The sequence below is a fragment of the Lissotriton helveticus genome, chromosome 10, assembly GCF_964261635.1.
Source record: "Lissotriton helveticus chromosome 10, aLisHel1.1, whole genome shotgun sequence".
NCBI lineage: Eukaryota > Metazoa > Chordata > Amphibia > Caudata > Salamandridae > Lissotriton > Lissotriton helveticus.
In genome coordinates, this window is record NC_136071.1 from 639,281,499 (window position 1) to 639,301,820 (window position 20,322).

Consider the following 20,322-nt stretch of genomic DNA (forward strand, 5'->3'; position numbering starts at 1 on the left):
ACTTCAACAGACAGTGAAACCAGAAGTATGGGACTTTACTGGAAAGGATGTAGGCTTGATGGCAAACGTTGACCCATTCAAAATAGCCATGGAAGAAAATGCAGTTTACCCTAATACCAAGCCATACAAAATGAGTGCAGAAGTGAGAGCAGGAGTTGCCATTGAAATAAAAAGATTGCTAGAAGCGAACATCATACAAGAAGTGTTGAGTAGTCCATGTAACTCACCCATAATTGGAATCAAGAAACCTAGTGGCAAGTACAGGGTAGTACAGGACCTGAGAAAGGTAAACAAAATTGTTGTTCCCTGTTGTCCTATTGTTCCGAACCCTGCAGTGATCCTGTATCAAATTCCCTGGGATGCTGAGTGGTTCACCGTGATTGACCTATGTCACGCATTCTTTTCGTTCCCCTTGCATCCAGACAGCAAATTTCTTTTCTCATTTGCATTCGACAGTCACGTGTTCGTTTGGAATCGTGTCCCCCAGGGGTACACAGAAAGCCCCTCAATCTTTAATCAAATTCTGAAAAAGTGCCTAGAGTCTTTAGTTCTACCGGGAAACTCAGTTTTGGTGCAATATATAGACGACCTCTTGGTGGCGTCTAAAAGTCAGAAAGACTGTGTGACTGACACCATTGCCTTACTGAACCATCTAGGTGAAGGAGGACATAAAGTATCACCTGACAAACTACAGTTCTGTACCAACTCAGTAAAATATCTGGGGCACCAGATAGAAAAGGGAGTCAGGAAAGTTACCTCAGAAAGAATCAGAATAATTCGAAACATGCAATTACCCAATACTCAGAAAGAAGTCAGAATGTTCCTTGGAGTCGTAGGTTATTGCAGGCAATGGATTGTGGGATTTGCAGTCATAGCAAAACCTTTGATAAAAATGACAAAGAAAGGAGCAAAGGACCCAGTGGAATGGGATGAGGAAGGCTTGATAGCATTTACAAAATTACGAGAATGTCTGTGTACAGCTCCAGCATTAGGAATGCCTGATTATTCTAAAGAATTTGCACTGTTTTGTGACACCCGAGACAATTGTGCTCTGTCAGTCCTAACCCAAGAGCATGGTTTGACTAGATGTCCAGTAGCATATTTTTCTGCTACCTTGGATCCAGTGGCTGCTGGATTACCTGGATGTCTGAAAGCAGTAGCTGCAACTTGCATGAGTCTAGAACAGAGTGAATCCATCGTTATGGGACATCCTGTAACTGTGTATGTTCCACATGCAGTTGTAATCTTACTGACCTGAACTAAGACCCAGTATCTCACACCTAGTCGGCTGACTAAGTATGAGAGGATTCTTGTAGGTGCTGCAAATGTAGTCATTACTAGGTGTAACATATTGAATCCAGCTACCCTATTACCAGACTCACTGATTGCAGAAGTGAAGGGAGAGGTCGAGCATGACTGCATTGACCTAACTGAGTTCAGTACTAAACCACGTCCAGATATCAAGGAAATGCCCCTGCCTGTAGAAGATTATGAATTGTTTGTGGATGGCTCATGTCTGAGACACGAAATTGTAGGCCTAAGTGCTGCTTATGCTGTAGTCACGGTATCACGCACTATAGAAGCATCCTGTCTATTTGGAGTAAAGTTTGCACAAGTAGCCGATTTGGTTGCATTGACAAGAGCCTGTAAAATTGGGAAAAATAAAAGAGTAACCGTATATACTGACAGTCAGTACGGTTATGGGGTTGTGCATGACTTCGGCCAATTGTGGCTGCAAAGGGAGTTTCTGACTTCTTCAGGTACTCCTATCAGAAATGGGAAAGTTGTACAAGAATTACTGGACGCAATCCAGTTACCAAAAGAATTGGCAGTGGTCAAATGTGCTGCTCACAAATCGGGTAACGACCATGTGACAGTAGGTAATCAATATGCTGACAAAGTAGCCCAACATTGTGCCAGACATCGTATGTCTGTTAACATCAGATTGGGGGGATATGGAAACAGCTGCCAACTTATGGTGTTTGAGGGGTACACAGACAAAATATCGAAATTAAAATATCGATATACAATAATATCGATGTTTTAATTTCGATAGTATAGAATATCGATGTCCAAAATATCGACAGACAGAATATCGTTTTTTTAAGGTATGTATGTTACTAATATCGAATTTTACTAATATCGAAATTTTGTTTAGTGTTATGTATTTTAATGTGTTGTTTATATGTTTGTTAAACATGTTTTGTAATGTATGTTTGAAAATTTGTAAATTTGTTTACATTTTGCGACTTAGTATCAGAGCGGGTTGTGGGTTTATAGGGGAATAGGGTGGGAAGTAATTTAATAATAATTAATTAATTAATATATGTTTGTAAATATTTTTAATTAATACTTAATTGGTAATTAATTAATATTAATTAGTTAATTAATTAATATAATTTTGTACATATTTTTAATTAATAATTAATTGGTAATTAATTAATATTAATTAGTTAATTACATTAATTAGAGTAATTTTTTTATATATATAATTTTTTGTTATTGTTAATTAATTAATTGGGAAACAATAATATTAATTAGTAAATTAAATTATTTACAGCTAATGTGCTAATATATTTACTTTATTGTTATTGTTAATTAATAATTAATTGATAATTAAATAATATTAATTATGTAATTAAATTATTTAGAGTTAATGTGCTAATATATTTAATGTGTTGTTATTGTTAATTAATAATTAATTGGTAATTAAATAATATTAATTATGTAATTAAATTATTTAGAGTTAATGTGCTAATATATTTATGTTTTTGTTATTGTTAAATAATAATTAATTGGTAATTAATAATTATTAAGTGAATAAATGATATGATTTATTTCTGTGTAGTGGGTTCTGTGTTTATAGGGGGATAGGGTGTGATATAATTAAATGTAATTAATTAAAGAGATTGTAATTTTCTTTGGTATTTATTGTTAATTAATTAGTAATTAATATGTGTTATTTAGTTCATTTATAATTACATCAATTTAGTAATATTAATTGTTATTAATTGATTAATTGAAATTTATATTAATTGTCTTTTTTATATGTGTAGTGTGTTGTGTGTTAAAGTGGGAGTAGTGTGGGAATTAATTTTTACCCCCATGCTATCCAACGCTTTCCCTACTGTTGCACCCTCTGGAGTGTGAATAGTAATTTTTACCCCTACGCTATCCACCGGGGAAACAACCTTTACAACGCAACTTTTACAACGCACTGCCATTACAACGAAATTTTTACAACGCAAAAACCATTACAACGCATGTGTTTACAACGCATGTTTTTACAACGCAGGTACCTTTACAACGCATACCATTACAACGTAAGTATAGGTAAGTATATAATATTATTTTAAATTTTATATGTTTTAGTTTTTTTAAGGGGTATTTTTAGGGTTCAGGGTCAGTTTTCAGTTTTTGGGTAAAAGGGTATTTTTAGTGTTCAGGGTCAGTTTTCAGTTTTTGGGTAAAGGGGTATTTTTAGGGTTCAGGGTCAGTTTTCAGGTTTTGGGTAAAGGAGTATTTTTAGGGTTCAGGGTCAGTTTTCAGTTCTTGGGTAAAGGGGTATTTTTTGGGTTCAGGGTCAGTTTTCAGTTTTTGGGTAAAGGGGTATTTTTAGGGTTCAGGGTCAGTTTTCAGTTTTTGGGTAAAGTGGTATTTTTTGGGTCAGTGTCAGTTTTCAGTTTTTGGGTAAAGGGGTATTTTTAGTGTTCAGGGTCAGTTTTCAGTTTTTGGGTAAAGGGGTATTTTTAGGGTTCAGGGTCAGTTTTCAGTTTTTGGGTAAAGGGGTATTTTTAGGGTTCAGGGTCAGTTTTCAGTTTTTGGGTAAAGGTGTATTTTTAGGGTTCAGGGTCAGTTTTTAGTTCTTGGGTAAAGGGGTATTTTTTGGGTTCAGGGTCAGTTTTCAGTTTTTGGGTAAAGGGGTATTTTTAGGGTTCAGGGTCAGTTTTGGGTTTTTGGGTAAAGGGGTATTTTTAGGGTTCAGGGTCAGTTTTGGGTTTTTGGGTAAAAGGGTATTTTTAGGGTTCAGGGTCAGTTTTGGGTTTTTGGGTAAAGGGGTATTTTTAGGGTTCAGGGTCAGTTTTGGGTTTTTGGGGTACAGGCGTACAGGGTAAAAATAAAATACTTTTATATTTAAATTAAATCAATTAAATGAAATTAAAAAAATAAAATTACATTAAATTATTACGTTTTTAATTTATTTTAAATGTATATGTATTAGTTTTAATTTTTTAATTATGTTTTAATGTTTTTATTTAATATTTGTAAAATTAGATGTATTTTAAAATTATTTTTACATTATTATTTATACATTTAAAAAAACGATATTTTTAATTTCGATATTTTTGTACTACGATATTAATTTTTCGATATTTTTGTACTTACCTTTATGAAGATATGACTCCGATATTTTTGATTTCGATATTTTTGTGTCGATATTTTTGTATGTAGATATTCTGTCTGTCGATATTATGTCAGACATTCGTTTGAGGATGTGCCTACATGGGAAGAATTGAGAGATTGGCAGCATGCTGAGACACCAAAAGAAAAGGGACAATGGAGAAAGCTTGGTTGTCAACAGAGAGGCGAGGATGGTGTCATTGTGGGCCCTGATGGTATGCCTGTATTGCCTAACCGCCTGCTTGCTTCTATGGCCAGACTTATACATGGAGATACACACATTGGTAGGGATGCCATGATTCGTGTTTTCCAACAGACATGGTACAGCTCGAAGTTCAGGAAAGTAGCCGAGTCACTCTGCCAGAGGTGCTTGACATGTCAGCAGTTCAACGCTGGAAAGAGAACAGTAGTTGAAATGGGTAAAATTGGGAAGTCAGGAGGTCCTTTTGTAAGATTGCAGATTGACTTCATTCAGTTGCCCCTTTGTAAAGGAATGAGATATGTCCTAGTCATTGTCTGCCTATTTTCAAAATGGGTGGAAGCTTACCCCGCCAAGAAAAATGATGCCATCACGGTAGCCAAGTTGTTACTGCGAGAACTCATACCTAGGTTCGGGGTTCCAATCACAATTGAATCAGATAGAGGGAGGCATTTCCAGAATGAAGTGATTGATCAGCTCTGTAAAGCCTTCAAAATTACACAAAAGCTGCACTGTGCATATCGTCCAGAGGCTTCTGGAGTGGTGGAACAAGTAAATGGCACTATCAAGTCGAGATTAGGGAAGATGTGCGAATCTACTGGCATGAACTGGATAGAGGCTTTACCTCTTGTTCTGATGGGAATCCGAAGTATTCCAGACTGAAATACAGGCCTGAGTCCCCATGAGATACTAATGGGAAGAGTGATGAGACAAGCATAGGTACCAGGACACAAACTGATAAGCATTTCTGATGATTTGGTACTTGAGTACTGCAAGCAACTGGGTGACCAAGTGCGTTCTATCTCTCGCCAGATTGGGGAAGACGCCGTCGCCAGTCCAGCAACTCCAGTCCATAAATTGGTTCCAGGTGATTGGGTTGTACTCAAGAAACACACTCGTTCAAGCTGCCTTGCACCGAAGTGGGGAAAACCAAGACAAGTGATTCTGGTGACCACAACAGCGGTGAAGTGTGCCGGTGTCCCGAAGTGGATCCATGCCAGCCACACCAAGAAGGTGACCGAAGACGAGAGAACTGACGCTGAAGGTTGTCCAGCTGAGGGGTCTCCAGACGTTGGTCCTGAAGTAGCTGATGACGAACAACCGAGCACCAGTCGAGATGAGTGGATACCCATAATCGACCTGACAGATGATCCCATAAGAACAAGAAGGCAAACCTACGCAGACAGAGAGTGGAATAGTGAGGACGAGACAGGAATAGGAGAAGACAATCAGATTATCGAAATCCATGTAAAATCTGAAGAAGAAGTAGAGCATATAAGGACAGAACAGGTGATCGACACACCTCCAGGAACTCCTGCAATTGAAAAGGGACAGACAGAAACAAGGGCGAAAGTTCAAGCGGAAGAAAATCAAAGGTTCGAAGTGCTTGAACAGGATCAGATAGAAATAGACGAATGTGTTCAGGACTCAGAAATTGAAAAATCCATACGTCAAAACCAGTCTACACCTGAACAAGGTCAGCTTAGCGACCAGGCAGAAGAAACTGAAGTAAGACCTGGGACTAGTCAGACAGGAAGGGAAGAAACAGAAGCAGAAGGGCCACAACAAAACGAGAATAAAAGAGCACTAGAAGAAAGCCAAACCACTGTGCCAGCTAATAGATTCAAGAAAAAGAAAACAGAACCAAGATACATTAAAAGACTGAGACTAAGATTGAAAACAGTTGAAGAAAAACTTGAGCAAAGAAAGCAAAGTTTAAATAAAACAGAGCAAACTGGAGAAAACTCCAAGCGAAGAAGTGATCAAATAAAAAGACAGAACGAGAAATATCAGGATCCTGAATGGACTTACCTGGTGTTGGAGGAATTTGAGGAACTTGATATAACTGACGAAAGTGACGAAGACCTGACTGCTGATCAGTCTGCAGAAGAAGAAGAACCAACCTGAAATTGCCCAGTGTAAGCTACCTGTGCAAAGTTACAAAGAGGGGTTGAAAACTTCTTTTGAGCGAAAAATGTCTGATTCAAATGTGAATGGAAGACCTAGACGTAATTGCTGTAAAACATGCTGTAAAGTATGTATATGTAGTGTAGCCTTAGTGTTAATATTATGGATGGGACTAACCATTACTATTCCTTATATGATGAGCAAAGGTACTAATACTGACACCTCAGAGACTGTGACGAAAAATACAGAAGAAATGACATCACAAAACGTAGAAGGACATGAGAAAGCACTTAGCATTAGACAAACTAAATCGGACTTAGAAGCATCAGATGAGGAAGGACTACATTATCACGGAATCAAGAACCAGACTCATTTGAACGTATTCGCTAGTCTTTTAGTGCATTATGTAGAAACCATAGAAATAGAAGACTGTTATGTTTGTATGAAGCTACCTACTTCTGTAGCTGAGGGAATGACATACCATCACTTGCCACTAACATATGGAATTTCCTGTAGCATTTTAGCTCGTTTATTTTACAAAAGAGGACCGTTACAGTACTATTACTCTAACTCAGACGTGATATTTTCTGAACTTCCTATACGTGGAAATCTGAACCCTGTACATACCAAAAGTGACGTAACACTTTATATGGGAGAATACTTTCTGACTATAGGTACGATAGATTTAGGTGAAGCACACAGAGATAACTTGACCTGTTCATTGCATGAACAAGAGAAAGTGTTCTTAAACATGGCAGAGAGAAGAAGAGAAAGTTCCCAAAGGAAAGCGAATGATAAAAAGCAGAGAACTCCTAATTGGGCTGAAAACATGGGAAGCACCTCAGATGGTGGGGTTAGTCCTGCTTTGTTGCTGGATTTTGAGAGAAAAGGGACACTCTGTCTTCACCGAGAAAAGACTAGTTAATATAATAACATTTTCATTGGTTCCAGTCAATGTGAACACAATTACAAGGTAATTGGAGGTTGGGGTTTCAATAATGGGTCAGAACCTGTGTTTCCCGGGATTTATTACATATGTGGAAACAAGGCTTATTTCAAATTGCCGGATCACTGGTATGGAAACTGCTATTTTGGAATTGTCTTCCCGAAAATATACCATGTGAATGAAATTGCTGGAAGCAATGAAAACACTAACAGTTTAGTACGTAGTAAAAGAGAAAGTGTAGGTGAAATAATGGGTAGTATATTTAGTGCATTGATACCTGCAGTGGGAGTGGTTCTGAATACACACAGAATTTGCAAATTGTCAACAATAGTGGATCGATTGTCTACTGACACCGCTAGTGGACTTCTGATGGTCAATACCGAAATGGTTGCGATCAGATTTATGGTTTTGCAGAACAGACTTGATCTTGTCACCTTATTAGCAAAAGAGGGCGGAGTCTGCCGAATGTTGAAAGCGCAACATTGTTGCACTTACATACCAGATAAAAGTGTGCAACTCAAAAGGTATGTGAGGAACATTACAAATTTGGAAAAGGAACTCAAACCACTGGAGGTGGATAGTGCCTGGAAGAGACTTACTGATGGTCTCTCCGCTGTAGGCCATTGTTTTTCTAATTTAGGTAAAGGTTTTTTGTTAAAGGTACTGATGCCAATTGCAGTAGTAGGTTTTATCGTATTCCTTTTATTTGTCTGTTGCAAATGTCGCAAACACCAAAAGAAATATACTGTGAACAAAAGAGGCGTGAAACGGAGTGTGGATGAACTTGAATTAGAGTATCTGAATAATCAGATTTACAAAAGAGTGAAGAATTCACACCCTAACAAAGACATGAAAGAGAAACTGAATCGAATGTTGGAAGAAATTGAAATGAACAAAGTGTGAAAAAGTTGGCATCTGATTCCATTGGTTTTGTGATGATAGTAAATATCATCAAAGAGGGGATTGATGGAGCAAGGATTCACACGTTACGCAACTTGCTTGAATTCATGAACCTCGAATAACATATAATAGATTAATCCAACATGTTTGGTTTACTAATTTCCCCGTTATTCAGACATTTTGGGTGTCCCAGTGAAGCTTGCCTATGTGTTTATTAACATTAATACGCTTGCCACTGAAAATGGCCGCTGCTTGGCGGGGTTTCTTCTGCGCATGCGTTAGTCACACTCACGTGACGTGACGTACTCACGGTTCTGGTGGGAAATGTTTGCTCATGCGCAATACAGCTAAAAATGGCCGCTTTGTCTCCTCATATGCTCTGTGCTTGCAAAGCTGCTTTTGCAAAGTTGTTTGTTCCGCATTTACCCTAACGCTATAGATATTATAAAGTAAGGGGTATAGAGTAGCTATTCATGGTATACAGTGTATTCATTTATTTCTGTGTTTTAATTTGTTTTCGCTTACTTTTCATGTACCGCGTTCTTGAGGGTCTGAGAGACACTCGTGAATCCATATTGAGTGACCTTACTGCGCATGACAGTCTTCTGCCGGTGACATTGAAGCGGTGCCAACCAGAGGTCCCAGCCAAGATGTGCCTGGGAAGATGCACCCTCACCTAGCAAAAGAAGCTGAACTGTTCTGCAAATGTTACATTTGTATTCTGTTCATTGTATTCCGTAGAGCATGTCATGGGAACCCCAAAATCAATAGGCGGTCCCAGAATATGTAAATAGAAGCTTGTAGAATTGAAATGTGATTGGTGTGTTGACCTATCCTACTTGGGGACCAATCGAAATTGGGGATTCTGACACTTGCAACATTTTGGGGGTGGTACACTGACCCGAAAACAGTATAACTAGCCTAGGTTTAGCTAGAGAAATTGTCCGACTTGTCCGAATAGCTGACCTGTCACTGACCCAATGCACTTAATAGGTGATTAATACAGAGGGCTGCGGAGCACTCTGTCCGAACTTTCCATAGACTCAAGTGGTTTTGCTGAAAACCTTAAAGTGCTGGTGAAGCACTTTGCTAGGGAAATCGATAACCCAATCGGGGTTCTGGCTGATAGCTGCAGAGAGGGTGGAGCGCAGGCGTTTCTTCCAAACTGCGGGTGCTGGTCGTGCCTTGGTGGTCCTGTCCTAATCCTAATCTGGGTTTCCTGTCCTGTCCTGGGGTGTCCATTCTGCACTTGCTGTACTACTGATGACGGTCTTTCTTTGGGGTCCCTCCTGTTCTTAACTGACATGTGGCCAGGGTTGGTCTTCACACCATTCTAGGTAAATATAGTGCTGAAACTCTATACTGCACCTTTCTATTTTTCTGTCTTTTGCTTTAATAAAGACCTATTTGCATATTTTGATTTTCCATGTTTTCCGCACTACTAAAGGATTTTATCATATATTCATTGTCTTACCCGTTCCTTAACTTCGTAATATATAGATGTTCCTTTTCTTTACCCATCCTTTAGTAAATTCAAGTAATTTCACTGTTTCATTAGTATGGTTTATGCTTACCTTACCTAGGGTTTCTCTTCATGGGGAAATATTTCACTGTGAAATTCTAGTATGTTCCTTCTTTTTCCCCTCCTTCAGACAGCATACTGAGTCTAAACTCTGAAACCTATTTTTCGTATTACCTTCCTTTAGATTCGTAAATGATTAGCTTGATTTATTTCCTTTATGGGTACGTGCTCTTTATTATCTTGGTTATTGATTGTTTGCTTGTAATAAATCTCATGCTTTCCGAAACTGAAATCTAGATAAAATCTTTAAAACTTCCCCGTAGTCTGTGGTCTTTATGAAAATACAGAAGAATATAAAGTTGGTATTTGTGTTGTTGCCTTTCTTTTACAGCGAGCTCCCTGATCCATTGTGATCATAGGTACCCGTAACAGTGGATTGGTAAGTCGGGTACAGTAGAAATAAATAGGAAGGAATCAGGGTTACTGGTAGTAGAGTGTAAGGTTACCCGATTAATAAATATGGTAAATTGAAATTATATGGGCCCGATACGTGTATGGTAAATTTGTTGGCCGGGTGACCTGCGCGCTCTATCACCTGTGCGCCAAGGAGAGGTACAGAGACCTGAGAGGATTGTGGCAGTTTTCTCACCAAACCCCAGATGAATTTTGTTTTATCTCTACTGATGAAGGATAAAATCCAGAAACATATGTGTCTAGAGATTTACAGCACTAACTTGCACCAACTTTGGTGAAACACTCTGCAAAATTTCAAGTAAGCATTTAAATTGAACTGCATTTACCAGGATGCAAAGGGGCGAACTGTGCTGGGAGGTGAAGCAGTGTGCTCTCATCCCCCTTCTGTTTAAAAAGGCTCCCTTGAGCCACTGAGCTGTTGAGCTCTTTGAGATGCACCTGTGTGCCAGGGAGAGGTACAGAGACCTGAGAAGATTGTGGCAGCTTTCTCAGAAAACCCCAGATGAATTTTTTTTATCTCTACTGATGAAGGATAAAATCCAGAAACACATGTGTCTAGTGATTTACAGCACTAACCTGCACCAACTTTGGTGAAACACTCTGCAAAATTTTAAGTAAGCATTTAAATTGAACTGCATTTACCAGGATGCAAAGGGGCGAACTGTGCTGGGAGGTGAAGCAGTGTGCTCCCATCCCCATTCTATTAACTAACCTAAGTATGTGCATATTAACTACTGCCCATGTGCCTTTGATGTGACTTGAAATTCTGGTTCGCAATTTGTGAAACCATTCCAGATCTGAACTGAACCAACTGAGTCACAACAACCAAATAACTTACCCTGGTAATTGTTATTGCTGATTTAAACAATGGTATAAGTTTTGCATCTGACCGTAAATTTTAATCGCACCACCAAACTTAATAGTGCTTGCTTAGGGTACTATACATTTTCAGGAGCAGTGCTAGCTAAGGCCTCTTCACAGTTTGTGCTGCACCAATATATTTTTCCCTCTCACTTCCCACCCACCTGCTTTCTTCTACCATCCCACCCTTATTACCTGATGTCTCAAGCATCGTATACAGGAGCTGCATATTGACAACCAGCCCTACATTTTATTCCTATCAGCATCTCAGCTTGGGGGTCGAGGCATAGGGCTGAGAAGACATGGGCATCTTCTTTGTTGGGCTTGTTACGGCCTAGAGCCAGAAATACTGCTCTTTTCTATCTCCAGTCAACCCATATAGGAACCTTAAATGCTGGGTAATTCACACTCACTCCCCGCCACACAACAACAACACATCTATCCCTCTACATCAGGCATTCTCCAAATTCCAACACTCACCAACCTGACCTGAATATCTTTTTCAATGTGTTTTAGTTTGGCAAGCATAATATGTGGACAACAGAACCATTCTCACAGGTCTTGATACCCACAACCTATGTCAACTCATTCAACAATCCATAAATATGCCTTGACACATCATAGATGTCATCTTTTGCAATGCAGAATTAGTCTCCTTTCAAAGCATTACTCCAGTCATTTAGACAGATCGTCACATAGATCATCACATAGATTCCTTCCAATCAAATATTTCACAACAAAGTTTAGCCAGACAAAATTTACCCACAACAATCTGTAGATAGTCCCTAACAAATTCCTTCATCCGAATCCTCTCTCATGGAGCTCCCCCGCGTAGAACTCTTTAAGTACCCAGCCATGACCTCTGCAATATTACCACTTCCGCACAAGCATTTGAACCAGTCGACCTTGATACCCTAATGGAACAAGTTGAATATGAAAAACCTAAATACTTAACATTCCTCTAACATAGATCTAGAAACTATATAAGATCAAAAGAGAAACTCCAAGGATGGCTTTTGATGTATAACTTATCAGAAAACATAAAAACATTGAAAATGAAAAAACAAACCCTTGGATGAATGCAGAATTAAAAAAGATAAAATGACAAATTGCAATACGTCAACAGGCCTGTCACAAATCCAAGAACTCACATGGAAAAATGCACCTACATAAATATGATGCAATTTATTTCACAAATCAAAAAAGCCAAAAATGCTACTACTAGAATCTATAATGTTAAAATGCCCTAATAAAGAGCCATTTAAAATATTGTCAGAATTTCACAACTCAGAAATCCTCCAAGGAAGCCTTAACAACTCTCATGAGATTTGTAATAAACTGGTGACTCATTACATAGACAAAACAGAAATGTAGGAATCATACTTAAAACACAAAACAACTCTCTGCCATAAACCACTTGCCCCAGTGGAAGGGCCAACATGCTCTGTTCCTTCCATGAACTGCTGGTGATCATTGTCCAGGACATAGTGAAAGCTAGCAGACCTGCCACCTACCTTTCTGGATCTTGTTTGCCTTCAAATCTTCAAAAATTCCTTCCATCAACATTAACGGACATCCCAATCAAAAACTTTTATACTTCACTTTCAACAGAAAACTTAGAAAAAGCATACGTACACCCACTGCTAAAAAAATTACTTGGATCTTCAAGATCCCACCAATTGATAGACTAATAGCAAATAGACAATTTCTTAACTAACACATGAAAAAAGCAGCTTTCAACCAAATCTCAAATTTAATAGAAGATAATTCTATAATCTCTGAGTTTCAAACTGGATTCCCCACTGGAAGTGGCACAGAATAAGCCCTAATCTCCACCTGTTTTTAGCATTTGGCAGTTTGTTTTATTACAGTATTTTATTTATTTTACGAACAATAAAACATTTACTTGCAAAACAAACAATCAACATCCTTCCCCTTCCAACCCTTTCTATCCAGTGAGGTCACTGGCTAAAACAAATACCCTACTCATCACTCATCCACCTTTTCCAAATATTATCAAATTTCTTTGGAAATCCCCTTCCTTTATGAATAATTTTTTCCTCTGCGTGGCTTATATTCATCTGTGTTTCCCAGTCTCTCACAATAGGAGCCACTGAGGAGCCCCATTTACGTGCTACTTCTCTCTTGGCAAGCAGGGAACCCTGGGGTTTATTGGAATGTCAGTAGCATCCTCCAATCTTTGTGTCACCCCTCCCAGATATCACACAAAACAGAGCAAACCCAAAGTATGTGGAGGAATGCCCTCTGTTGTTCACAGCATTTCATACAATAATCATCTGACACTTCCCCAATTTATGGAGTAGAACTCTAGTGTATTAGACCCTATGCAGGATTTTAGTTGTATTAATTCGTAACAAGCCTTAATTGCCACCTGCCTGGGGAATTGCAACGGGTCTCCCCAGTCCCCATCCTTGAAGACTCCAATGTCTCTCTGCCATCTCACCCTTAAAAGTTCTAAGTCTTATTGAGTATTCCTCATCAAGGTCTGGTAGGTGAGAGAAAATATTTTAGTAAGGGTTAGCCCCTCTAATAATCAATTTGCCAGAGGCGAGGCTGTCATAACCTACTCATCTGGTGCAATTCTTGCCTGCAATGCTTGTCACAATTGAAGATATCTGAATATCTGGGAGGGCGGCATCTCATATTCTGTCTGAAGATATGTGAAGGGCACCATCTCATTAGTGTCCCACACATCTGCCAGGGTATTAAGCACTATTATATCCCATTGTCGGAAACCATAAAGGCCTGACACAGTGTTCAAACATGTGCCCAGCCATTGTGGATCACTCTCCATCCCATCTGTCTATGTATCTCATATACCATTATGTCATGCTCACCTTCATTGCGGGAGGGGTTTCCTCGTCTAGCTTTCTACCATGGCGAACATGTAGGTAACTGTTGTAATTAAATGAAGATAGATGACAGGATACTTCTAGTTGATTACATGTAGATTTATTGTAGGACACAGCCGAGTACACATCCTCGCCAACTGACCAGACCATCAACTGACACTGGTAGAACACTCTGGTACAGATTAGAACACACACAGGTATTCTGGGAAGCTGAGAAGGTGAAAACACTGAGGAAGGGCTAATGACTACTGTCAGCCATATTACAAGAAGAATCAATATACAACACATCTTCCTTCTTTACAGAAAAGAAATGAAACAAACATAAAAATAAAGCTTAAGGTATGGGAGACAGCAACAAAAACATTAAAGACAGAAAGAAGGACTAAGACGACTAGAACTAATTTTAGTTCATGAAGGCAAAAGAGCATTATAGGGCAAAGAGTGTAAAAGTGAAGTGTGAGGTGAGACACAACACTTAAAACAATTAATAGGCATCACCACTACCTACTCCCCTTAGACTGACAAAACAGGAAAAAGATAGTGCACTCCCTCCAATCTGCCTTTGACCAGCAAAACAGGAAGAGACAGTCCACTCTCTCAAGCCTGTTTCCGTCCACCAATACTTTACGCTCCAAGTTGAAGATAGACAGTTCAACATACGCCTCGGTGTTGATCCTGGAACCTTTGTCCCAAATACAGGCTTTCCGACTTAGCCTCCGTTGTGGACATACTGTCCAAACACTGACCAGGAACCTTTGTCCCCACTGCGGACTTTCTGTCCAGACTCTCACCTGGGACCTTTGTCCCCATTGTGGACATACAGTCTAGAGTCTCCCCTGGGACCTTTGTCCCCGTTGTGGACTTGCTGTCCAGACTCTCACCTGGGACCTTTGCCCCATTGTGGACATCATGTCTAGAGTCTCCCCTGGGACCTTTGTCCCCGTTGTGAACTTACTGTCCATGCGCTCAATCTTTGTACTGACACATTCCGCTCCTTGTTCTAGGACAACCTTGTCTCCTCTTTGACCATTGTCCATATTTTACTTTTGAAGCAGCCTTTGTCCAAAACAGTTTCTTTTACTTCTACTACCTTGTTCCTTCAGCACAGTTATGGACTAATTTAGATGTGCTTGTTAGCTCTCGGAAGGTTCCGTGCACAGTTAGTTATTCTCCATTTGTCCTTAAGTTCTCAGTCTTTTAAATCCAAAGATATGTTCCTGTACCGAAATGTCTCTGACGAAACTAAGATGTAAGAATTGCTTACTCTGTATTTAAGTACGCTGTGCTGAACCTAGTTAAAATAAAACAAGCAAACAAAAATACTAAATGAGTCCACAGGATGGCACTGTTGTGAAGGATTTCATCAAAACTGTCTCCAAATACACATACGAGTGTACAGTTCTGCCGAGTTAAATGCTGTTGAGTGCAAGAATCTACATGCAGATCGAACTAAACCCTATCAATGGATATGGCAACACGCGAAATACCCCCGCAATGTGTAGAGATTAATTGCAGTAGTTCATTACACATGGTAACATTCCATCGAATACAATCTGAAGAAAAATACCAAAGTTGGAATGTGTTCGCTTTCCTGTACTTTCGGCAACCTTCCAACGAAAACATTTATGGAAACAAGTTCCTCCATTCAAACACCCAAAATACTGTGAATGTTCCGTTCAAAATTTGTAAAAACATACCTTGCAAGTCTTTTGATGACCGAATATTATTTCGCTTGCATTCAACAAAAAGAAACACCGTTATGCCTGAATAACTCGCACCTCAGCATTGCCGGACACTAACTAAACTTTACATGAACTTAAAATGGCCGCCACATAAGGAAGAACGAGAGTGAGGCTTGAAACGCACGTATTGCGCATGGGTGAGCCGTCACTTCCTGTCACTTCCCGATGAATGTTCTCCTGGCCGAGATCGTTCTCCTGACATCACTATGAACGATAGGGAAAAGGTTGCCAGGATACCATGACGCATCACTGGAAGAATGTCAGGGAGCTTTCAAATAAGGCGAGTACTCACGTTTGCAGCTCTTTCGCTGAGACCAATGGAGAAGCTAATACGTCATCATATTGATGTGGGTAATGGAGAAGCACAGATCAACACGGAGGCAGAAAACGGCATACACAAGGTCAAGAAACTCACGGTAGATAGACTTGAATTCATTTCTTCATTTCCTTCCTGCGTTCGTGTCTCTTATACACTCGTTCTATACACAGTATTAATTTAGCATGTGTCCAATGTTTCATCCGATTCACTCGTTTTTCTCAGCAGCTGTGACTTGTACTTAAAAAGTACTTACTTTAACCCCGTGCTGTTTTACATGTCTGACGCTTCATTTGTAGCATTTCTGGAAACAGAGAAGTTATTTCTTAACGGTCACTGCTTTCATCTGATAGTTGTGGAGGAGTTTCCCATCAAAGGCAGTTCTTTTTTCTGTCACGGTTGATTGAGGAAAAGTTCAGTTTAACTTCTGCTACCAATTTAGACAGATTTCTCCATTTACAAGACGCTTTAAATATTTCCAGCCAGTTTCTTCTGTTCTCTCTCTGCGCTTCAAAGACTCATAGTTGCTGGACTGCTTATTTTCTCCACTCCTTACTTCTAACTTCAGTTGGGTGATAATGAGTCTTTGCTTCTTGTTGCGCAGTGCTGCCAGGGATGAGAAATGGACTCATGGTTCTTTACTTGCTTACATTTCCTTAGAATTTTCCATAATTCATCCGGTTACAATCTTCTTTTGATGTTGTTGCTGGCAGCAGATAAATGCACCGTTGTGGGTTCTTTTGCGAGGTGTAGCTCAAGCTGTGTTTGATGGTTCTTCTTTGGTCTGGTCAGCAGAAAACATGGCCAAAATGTTGTAAACATGATGAAGATAGATGACAGGATACTTCTAGTTGATTACATGTAGATTTATTGTAGGACACAGCCGAGTACTCATCCTCGCCAGCTGACCAGACAATCAACTGACACTGGTAGAACACTCTGGTACAGATTAGAACACACACAGGTATTCTGGGAAGCTGAGAAGGTGAAAACACTGAGGAAGGGCTAATGACTACTGTCAGCCATATTCCAAGAAGAATCAATATACAACAGTAACCTTTCTCTGCCAGCATCTCTCTGTCCAATCTAAATGCTGGATTCTCCATTGGTGCATATTCCCAGTCATTGACTATACTCAAATTGTCAGAATCGGCACTCCTCAGGATCTGGATGATGCAAATTATATTCCACCTCCCGACATCCCCAAACACTAACCATATATGTACAGAGTTTAAGGGCGATCAGGCGAGGGATGGGGAAGGGTAGGAACAGCTGGGATTAGAACCTGAAAACACAAAACAACAGGATCAGAAACACAAGATACATGCAGTCTACTCTCATATGATCTCGCTAGTGGATTTTGCATACCTTATCTACCAGATGTATCTGCACACTCTCATCAGACCTTCTATCATAAATAGAGCACGTCATATCTGGTACAGCCTAATGCACAAAAGATCAAATGTTTAGCATAGTCATACATCAGCAGGTTTCTCTTTACCAATACCCTCCGATTATATACCCATTGGCTCACCGGTTCTAACAGGGAAGGTACTCAAAAAGAAAAAGGAAATCCAATAGGAAATGGTAAAAGAGTATCAGAGATGATGTCTTTCCTTCTGTACCATATCCGTATACCTTAGAGAAGAAACCAAGGCGGGGCTTCCACGGTGTATATACCGTTGCCCAGAACTATTTATCAACAAGTTAAACCAAATAGGTGAAAACAGGAATTAGGCATTCCGCGGTTACGTCACCGCTGCCCTCAAAGTAAGTGAATAGGCTTCCGCGGTATTGGTACAACCACCGCCGTGTGTTACACTGAAGAAAAGACGTCTGTGGTATCGTATAACTGCCGCCGTGAAGAGCACGAAAGAAAAATAAAAGGAATCCCTGAACGGGCTGTCGCGGTTACGTCACCGCCGCCCACAGAAGAATGAATCCCCAAACAATCAGTACAGGTAAGCGTCAAAGTTTAAGTAATCAAGAAACCTGCCGCTTCTAGAAAGTGTCTGACACACTTTTCTTTTAACAAGGCATCCGCGGTAATCACCGTAACTACCGTCCATAAGTCAGAAGGTGCAAACTCACCCTTGCTTCGGATCCAGGAAAAAAGCCGACGTCCTCACTTCTCCACAACTACTTGGAAATATGTCTAACAAAGAATTACGCACGCCCGTGAGTGCGTATTGGTCATTTAAATAGCACGTGATGATTCACATCTGGCCCTCTGGGACTTGTAGTCTCTAAGCAGACATGGTCATGGGCGAAAGCTGACACAAATGTGCCGCCTTGTAGTATCGTCTAACATTAGGTAATGCTATTCCTCCCTCATAGGTGGAACATTAGGCAATACTATCCCTCCCTTGTAGGTGGAGCGCCATCGAGTGGAAGGTGCCTCCCCGCCACAAAAAATTCTCAGTAAAGCATCTACGTCTTAAAAAAATTGCTAGAGAATTCTTTGAGGCTTTTCTGTAGTAGCCATTTTGAACAATGCTGCCTTACCCATTAAGGAGAGAGGCAGGCCTGCCCAGTGTTTAACGTCCATTTCCAAGTTCCACAGTAGTGGTACGAGATTGTCCTCATAATGTGAGGCTTCCTTTCTGGAAATTCATATACCCAAGTATTTAAAGCGGGTTCTTTCAATAGAAGTGGCATTGACAGGTTATAGCCCACCGTCCACTTACCCATCAGGAAGATTAAAGATTTCCTTCAGTTAATCAGAGGCCCAATATATTTCCTGTAGAGTGCACATATTTTACCTATTCTTTCCAGGGTATTATTGTGGTTGGCCAGATACAGTAACACATCAGTGTGGCTCAGGGGTTAGAGGCAGCAGACCCGGAAGCTGAGATCGGTCCTGGACCAGGGTTCAAATCCCCGCCTTGGCGGGTCTTAGGCTAAAAATTCCACGGACTCGATAATTCTCGCCCCGGTGCCTCCTCGACTCACGGGTTCACACTCTGCGACTCTGGGCAATAGCTTGCTTAATCTCCACAACGGCCCCTCGCGGCGGGATGCCTGACTTTCACCTTGTGGATACCCTGCTATCGCACAGGGGAATATCAGGACGGGTTCCCTAAGCAAGCGCCGGGAAACCCACTGCGGGTAGCTGTGCGCTATATAAGCTCAACTACATTTACATTTACATTTACATCATCCACATAAAGCGAGATACAATCCTCCCATGGGGAGTCCCATCTCCAGCCTCATTCTGTGCATCCCCTCATACTCCTTCCGCAAATGGTCCTAGTTCTAATACAAATAATATCGATGAGAGGGAGCAGTCCTGTTGTGTGTCCTTTCCAATCAGGAATGCTGCTAAGAGGACCCCGTTCACCTTCAGTTGTGGTTGAGATTTCATGTATAGCAAATGGACTCATGCCAAGAATTTCTGTCCAAAACCAATTTTCTCCAAGACTGCAAACAGACAAATTGTGAGAGAGCCAAATGCACCTCCACTCTGTCAAATTTTCCTCTAGCTCCAGTCTTTCCCTCGCGGTTCCTGCAGGGAAAGTCCCTGACAAATTTCTTAATCTCTGATTCCTCTCCCATTGAGTTCCCCCGGCGTAGAACTCTCTAAGTACTCAGCTATAACCTCTGCAATATTACAACTTGCACACAAGCCTTTAAACCTGTTGACCTTGATACCCTAATCCTTAGTCTCGCAGAAGTTGGTATACAGGTCACAAGTCCCTCATGGATCTCTTCCTACCTACACATTAGAACATAGATAGCAGACACAGTGAAATCCCTACTAGCTATGTTAAATGGGAATACCATAGCCAAACTCCCTTAAGAGAATTAATTTGTATAATACTTACTGTTTACGATGAATACTGGTCTTAGAATGAGTGAGAATGTTGCCAACCAGATCAATACACCAGAGTCTATGCGAAAGGTATGAGTGAGTTGACCGTTTAAGACGGTGGTGTGTGTTCAGAAAAGTATTGCCATTTTCCAGTTGCTATACCAAAGAGTGCAGCACCTCAGCACAAGTAGCTCATTGTCTGTGTTTGTCCCACACGTTAAACCCCAATACCCTTGTCTTTTTATGTATTTTATTCATTACAGGTACCTACGGGACCGCCAACAGAGAAGGACTAATATATCCTTCTCCAACCACTACACCCGAACATACAATTTTGTTCATTCTCTATAACTAGCACAGAGACGCCTT

At 40.2% G+C, this 20,322-nt stretch overlaps 1 long non-coding RNA gene across 1 annotated transcript in view; it reads right to left on the minus strand.

Annotated features, from left to right (window-relative positions):
* Window positions 1-15,885, minus strand: part of LOC144785435 (uncharacterized) — a 108,246-nt gene extending 92,361 nt beyond the window's left edge. The window contains exon 1 of the long non-coding RNA XR_013601883.1: window positions 15,782-15,885. This is a non-coding gene — a long non-coding RNA (uncharacterized LOC144785435). The remainder of the gene's footprint in view (window positions 1-15,781) is intronic.
* Between the last annotated feature and the right edge of the window lie 4,437 nt (window positions 15,886-20,322).